This window comes from Chelonoidis abingdonii, chromosome 2 (genome assembly GCF_003597395.2).
Source record: "Chelonoidis abingdonii isolate Lonesome George chromosome 2, CheloAbing_2.0, whole genome shotgun sequence".
In the NCBI taxonomy this organism is placed as follows: Eukaryota; Metazoa; Chordata; order Testudines; family Testudinidae; genus Chelonoidis; species Chelonoidis abingdonii.
Window position 1 is genome coordinate 285,986,039 of NC_133770.1, and position 7,602 is coordinate 285,993,640.

A 7,602-nucleotide genomic window follows, 5' to 3' on the forward strand; every position below is an offset into this window, starting at 1 on the left:
CCACACCAGCCAGGGGAAACCTGCTACTACAACTGCTATGGGAGTCCTTCAGCAATCAGGGGAAATATGCCCACCTCATAGATCGAAGGGGACCTATTTTCCAAGAATTCACTCAGAGCCCTCCCAGAAGGAACTTGCCCCCTCCACCCAGTCACCCGCCACCAAAGATTGCTATATGACCTTCCTCCCCTACTACCCGCCACCACTGTTGTTGTTGTGAGGAACAGCTGCCAAGTAAGAGAGCCCCACAGAGGAGTCCCCACTACCAGCTGAGGAGGAAGGAGCATGGTGAGTCAAGTAGTAGTATGGCAAGGGAAAGCTGATGCATTGATCTGAGGAGCAAAAAGTTTGGCACTGATGGATTACTTTGCATGGGGTTGGAGGGAGAGCACTTTATCTCCAAAATAATACATTTATTGCCACCTGTGGCAGAACACACTGCAGGCAGATCCTAGTTAAAATGTTGGTTGCACATCTCGGGTAATTAATAAAGGCAACTGTGTCCCAAAAGGCTATCTGCTGGGGATTCAGTGGTGTCAAAATCCTGTCCCCTGTAATGGTATGCAAGCCCTGCTGGCTCTTTAGATGTGATAGCCATTGCAATTATTGGACCATATAATTAGCAGAGCATCAGCAGGAAAAGAAAGCAGTGCCCAGCCACGTGAAAATTGTCCTTCAGATAAAAATCAAAATGGCTCATTTTCTAGCTACAGTAGAACCTCTGAGTTATGAACACCTTGGGAATGGAGACTGTTTGTAACTAGGGCTGTCAATTAATCACAGATAACGCATGCAATTAACTCAAAAAAATGCATCGTGATTAATTGGACTTATAACAATAGAGTACCAATTTAAATTTATTAAATATTTTTTGATGTTTTTCTACATTTTCATTTTATTACAGAGCTGATGCAAAGGAACTTACCAGGAATATGATGCAAATGGAACTGTGTACAATGTTCCATCTGCAAGAATCACAATGTTCTAAAGCATCTCTCACATTAAGACTTCATTGAAGAATGTGAATCCAGGCCCAGTTCCTCACAGGTTGCTACAATAAACTAGTATATCAGTTTAATGGGATTCATTTCATGTGAGATGGGCTTTTACTTATTTGAAGGAAATTGAAAAAGTCTTTGTCCTTTTAATTTCTTCCTGTTGTAATTTATTGCACTTTCTCTCGCTCTATTCAGTTCCCTCTTGTAACCTTGCTCACTAAAGCTTAAAGAATATTCTTGCATTTTGCTGACATCTCTTTTCCTGTACTAATGTCCCTGTATACCAACAACTGAGTGGCAGATTTTTTTAAAAAAGCTGTTGATGCGGCATGGAAATAGTTGATAAATAGCCTACAGTTTAAAAACTCCTCCCTCATCATTCTTCTTCCCTTGTTTTTTTATTATTAGGGATATCTGCATTAAAAGATCATTTCTGACTCTTAGGAGTTTGTGATCAGATAGAGAATAAGCAACTGGAAGTCATGGGGCCAAATTAATCCATAACTCCAGTAGATTCAGGGAATTTGGACCATAGCGGAAATGGCTAGGATATCACAGAGAATCATGACTTCAGATGGGGAATATGAAGCAGAAACTGCTGACTAGAGCTGTGCAAATACTCAGTTTTATAGTTCACTAGCCAACTAAAAGCAATTGTTTTGGGTCAACCTGCAAAAAAAATCATTTTTTTCAGCAAAACAAAAAAAGGTGGAAAAAAATGTCATTTTAGGTCAAACAAAATATTTAATTTTTTTTCTTTTTCTAAATGATTTTTAAATAACATTGAGGGCAATTCCAAACCAACATTTTTCCAAACAAAAAGCTGAAACAAAATTAACCACTCTGACATTTCAAAAATTGCTCTGTTTTTTTTTTACCAAAACCATTCACTGAAATTGACCCAAATTTGTGAATTGTTTCAGTTGACCTGAATCTGCATTTTTCAGCCAAAAGAGGGCTTTGCCCCAAAATTTTGCCCAGCTCTACTGCTGACCTCTTATCAAACAGGCATGCCCATTGGCTGGTGGACTATTTGACCAGCCAGGAAAGACACATGCACACAATGCTCTTTTTAAGGCTCTTTCTTTAGGGCATTCTGTGTTGGCTGCAACAAACGGCCATACGCAACACAAAATACAACACCTAAACTTCAAGTGTTGGTCATATTCCCAAGAAACTTTTCCCAGGCTCAACCACACACCCACTGCCTGTAACCTCCTTGGACCTAGCTTCCTCTTCCTTATATATACGCTGACCAGCCATGTGATATGTAAGAAACTTGACTTTTTCCAGGCTGTTGTGTCTACCTTGCAGGGCTGAAAGTAACTTAAAGGACTTGCTGGTACTCCAGAGTCCTGCAGAGGAGGAGGGGCTTCAACCAGAAGAGGCATGGCCTCTATCGGAAGAGGTGGGGCCTTTAAATCCCAGGGCTTTTAAATCAGGATTTAAAGGGCTTGGGGATTCAGTTGAAGGTAGGAGCCAGGCCCTTTAAATTACCCCCAGCGCTACCAGCTGCAGAGGCAGCTGGGAGCCCTGGGGTTTGGGCAGGGGTGAAAGCAATTTACATTTCTTACCCATATGGTCCAATCGCAAGCAACCCATCTCTCTTACGTACTTCATGGATCCCTCCCATTGCATGATATAGATAGAGAAAATAAAGTTACTGTTACTACCACCAGTACTGTCTGTAATAAAACTTTACTATTGGAATAAGCCTGAAAAAGTGAAAACTCACTGTCACATTTTTCTCCGTGTCTTCCCTCCTCCTCCAGCCAGGCCGCGGACACTAGGCTCCATGCTTTCTTCCTGCCTGGCACTCAGCAGCAACTGCTTGCAGCAGGGAGCAGGGAGACTGGCTGAGGGAGGGAGAAGCCTGCCTCCTGCATAAGAACAGTTTAATCTCAGCTGTTCCCTGTGCAGTTCAGTAACATTTCAAAGAGGATCTGCAAGCAGTTTGGACATCACAACCATGATCCTCTGCTGGGGAGGGAATGGGATAGATTTGAACTTGGAAATGGTTCCTGATTTTGATTGTGTTTTTTGTGTATAGTAGATTCCCTCATCCCAGGAGCAGAAAAGAACTGCCCCTGCCATGGTCTCACACCCCGTCCCCACCCCAACAACAACTGGGAGAGAAATTAACAAGGATGTCAGAAATGGCTTCTAACCCTGGGGGCTGAACTGCACAGGGAACAACTGAGTTTAAACTGTTCTTATGCGGGCAGCAGCAGCGGGCATCTCAGCCAGTGTCCTTACTGCAAGCTAGAGCCTAAAGGAGAACCCCTGCTGGGGAGGAGGAGGAATGCAGAGCCTTGTCTGCAGCCTGGAGCCTGGAGGAGGGGGAGGGAGAAGACGAGAAACCAATGTGACAATGATTTTTCTCCTTCCACCTGCTTTTATTAGCTCTTGATTTAAGCAGTGGAGCCAAATGCTTGTATTTGTTGTGTATATTAGTATTGGAGACAAGATCCCCTCATCCAGGGGGCAGACAAGGACTGTGTCTGCCATGGTCAAACACGCCCTCCTCACTCCCCACAGCTACTGTGAGTGAAATTAACAAGGATGCCAGAAACCTCTCCTAACCCCGAGGGCTGAACCACTCAGGGAACAGCTGAGTTCAAACTATTCTTATGCAGGGGGCAGGCTTCTCCCTCCCTCAGTCAGTCTCCTTTTCTTACCAGTCCTCTGTGCCTGCCCGTACCCGCCTACTTTCACCTCTGCTACCTTGTCACAAAGCCGTGTTCATGCAAACTTCCACAGTGATAGGAAGCAGAATCACCAGTCTCAAACATTCAAAAATCAGATGGTTGCCTTTAAATCAAGACATTTTAAAACTAATGATTTTGAGGAGGGTTCTTTGTCTTTCAGTTTAGGATGCATTTGCTTCACATTTTCAAGCTTTTGTCAGCAACTAAGAAGCTGGAAACTTACTTTTAAATGAATACCTAAAGCTGAGATGCTTATGCAATACCTTGGTCCTAGAAGTTAGAGCTTTAAAAAAAAACACAATAAATATCACAAGACTTATGATCAACTTGCAAGAGTTAGTAACACTAAGGAAGGGAAGAACATGTAGCAGTATTGTTTCTACACAGAATGATTTTCCATACATTATCAACCAATTTTAAAGCTGCTGAGTGGCACTTAGTGTGACTAAGCAAAGGGTTGGCTTTCTGATTGGAGTCAGTACATCATTCTGACCCATAAGAAACAAAGGGTTGGAATAAATGGTCAGGTTTCAGAATGGAGAGAGGTAAATAGTGTTGTCCCCGGGGGTCTGTACTGAGACCAGTACTAATCAATATATTCATAAATGATTTTGAAAAAGGGGAAAACAGTGAGATGGCAAAATTTGAAGATGACACAAAATTACTCAAGATAGTGAAGTCCCAGGCAGACTGTGCAGAGCTACAAAGGGAACTCACAAAACAGGGTGACTGGGCAACAAAATGGCAGATGAAATTCAGTTTTGATAAATGCAAAGTAATGTACCTTGGAAAACATAATCCCAACCATACATATAAAATGATGGGGTCTAAATTAGCTGTTACCACTCAAGAAAGAGATCTTGGAGTCATGACGGATAGTTTTCTGAAAACATCCCCTCAATGTGCAGCAGCAGTCAAAAAAGCAAACAGAGTATTAGAAAAGGGATAGATAATAAGACAGAAAATATTAGAACGCTATTCTATAAATCTATGGTACATCCACACCTTGAATGCTGCGTGCAGTTCTGGTCGCTCCATCTCAATAAAAGCCGTATTAGAATTGGAAAGAGTACAGGGAAGGGCAACGTAAATTATTAGGTGTATAAACCAGCTTCCATACAAGGAGAGATTAAAAAGACTGGGATTGTTCAGCTTAGAAAAGACTAAGTGGGGGTATGATAGCAGTCTATAAAATCACGAATGGGGTGGAGGAACGGAATAGAGAGCTGTTATTTACCCCTCACATAACACAAGAACTAGGAGTCACTCAATGAAATAGGCAGCNTGCAATGGATTCCATATGAGGAGAGATTAGTAAGATTGGCACTTTTCATCTTGAAAAAGAGATGACTAAGGGAGGGATATGATGGAGGTCTATAACATCATGACTGATGTGGAGAAAGTAAATAGGGAAGTGTTATTTATCCCCTCACATAACATAAGAACCAGGGGTCACTCAACAAAGGTGGCTACTGTAAACACGTAAGAAGGTTCACTCCGCAAACCGAATGAGCTGCGAACAGAGAGAGTTTGCCTGGGAGTTTGCCTGGGGGGAGTTCCCAGAGTTTTTGCCTTTCAGGCTTCTGTGAGCAGTAAATATAACATCTGAGAAAGCCCTTAGAAGAAAGACAATATGGATAGTGAGCCATCAGCTGATGTAACCTGCACAGGATGTGTCATGCTTGTCTTTCTCCCAGAGGATAGAAGCGACTTCATCTGTACAAAGTGCAAGCTGGTCTCCATATTGGAAGAGAAGGTTAAAGGACTAGACACTCAAGTATCAAACCTGCGTTGCATCAGAGAAAATGAAGACTTTCTGGATAGAAGTCAGCATTTGGTACTGCAGGCACCACATGCTGAAGAATCAGAGAGGGCAGTGCAGAACAGGGAAGGAAATTGGCAGCATGTGACCTCTAGAAGAAGAAATAGGAAAACCCATGTACCCCCAATGCACATGGAGGTAAGAAACAGTTTTCAGGATTTCTGCACAGGTACTATGGTGGAGAATGATTTGGAAGAGTCATCTGAGGGAAGGGATCAGAAGGAGACCTGATTGACCAAAAGGCATCGGATGCATTGTCCTAGGGATGGGGATTCTGCGACCATCACTCCCAAGACGAGGAGACAGGTGGTGGTGGTCGGGGATTCCCTCCTAAGGGGCACAGAGTCATCCATCTGCCATCCAGGCTGGGAAACTCGAGAAGTGTGCTGCTTGCCTGGAGCCAGAATTCAGGATGTGGCGGAGTGTATGCTGAGACAGATCAAGCCCTCAGACCACTACCCCTTTTTACTTCTCCATGTTGGCACCAATGATACTGCCAAGAATGACTTTGAGCGGGTCACTGCAGACTATGTGGCTCTGGGAAGAAGGATAAAGGAGTTTGAGGCACAAGACATGTTCTCGTCCATCCTCCCTGTTGAAGGAAAAGGCCCAGGTAGGGACCATCGAATTGTGGAGGTAAATGCGTGGTTGTGCAGGGGATGTTGGAGAAAGGGCTTTGGGTTCTTCGACCATTGGATGTTGTTCCAGGAAGAAGGACTGCTAGGAAGAGATGGGATCCACCTAACGGAGAGAGGGAAGAGCATCTTCGCAGGCAGGCTGGCTAACCTAGTGAGGAGGGCTTTAAACTAGGTTCGCAGGGGGATGGAAACCTAAACCCTGAAGTAAGTGGAGAACTGGGATACCATGAGGAAACACAAGGAGCGGGGTGCAACAGGGGAGGCCTCCTAATTCATAATGAGAAAGTAGGGCAATGGGTTAGTTCTCTTAGGTGCCTGTACACGAATGCAAAAACCTGGCAAACAAGCAGGAAGAATTGGAAGTCCTGGCACAGTCAAAGAACTATGATGTGATTGGAATAACAGAGACTTGGTGAGGTAACTCACATGACTGGAGCACAGTCATGGATGGGTATAAACTGTTTAGGAAGGACAGGCGGGGGAGAAAAGGTGGAGGAGTTGCACTGTATGTAATAGAGCAGTATGATTGCTCAGAGCTCCAGTATGAAACTGGAGAAAAGCCTGTTGAGAGTCTTTGGGTTAAGTTTAGAGGTGAGAGCAACAAGGGTGATGTCGTGGTGGGCGTCTGCTATAGACCACCAGACCAGGAGGATGAGGTAGATGAAGCTTTCTTCAAACAACTAACAGAAGTTTCCAGATCACAGGCCCTGGTTCTCCTGCGGGACTTCAATCACCCTGACATCTGCTGGGAGAGCAATACAGCAGTGCACAGACAATCCAGAAAGTTTTTGGAGAGTGTTGGGGACAACTTTCTGGGGCAAGTGCTGGAGGAACCAACTAGGGGCACTGCTCCTCTTGACCTGCTGCTCACAGAGAGGGAAGAATTGGGAGGGAAAGTAGAAGTGGGTGGCAACCTGGGTAAGAGTGACCATGAGATGGTTGATTTCAGGATTCTGACAAAAGGAAGAAAGGAGAGCAGCAGATTTTGTACTTCAGAAAAGCAGATTTTGACTCTCCCAGGAGACTGATGGGCAGGATTCCCTGGAAGGCTAATATGAGGGGGAAGGGAGTCCAGGAGAGCTGGCTGTATTTAAAAAAAACCTTATTGAGGGCGCAGGAACAAACCATCCCAATGTGCAGAAAGAATAGCAAATATGACAGGCGACCAGCTTGGCTTAACAGAGAAATCTTCAGTGAGCTTAAACACAAAAAGGAAGCTTACAAGAAGTGGAAATTGGACAGATGACAGGGAGGAGTATAAAAATACTGCTCGAGCATGCAGGGGTGTAATCAAGAAGGCCAAAGTACAACTGGAGTTGCAGCTAGCAAGGTATGTGAAGGGTAACTAGAAGGGTTTCTACAAGTATGTTAGCAACAAGAAGAAGGTCAGGGGAAGGGTGAGACCTTTGCTGAATGTGGGAGGCAACCAAGTGACA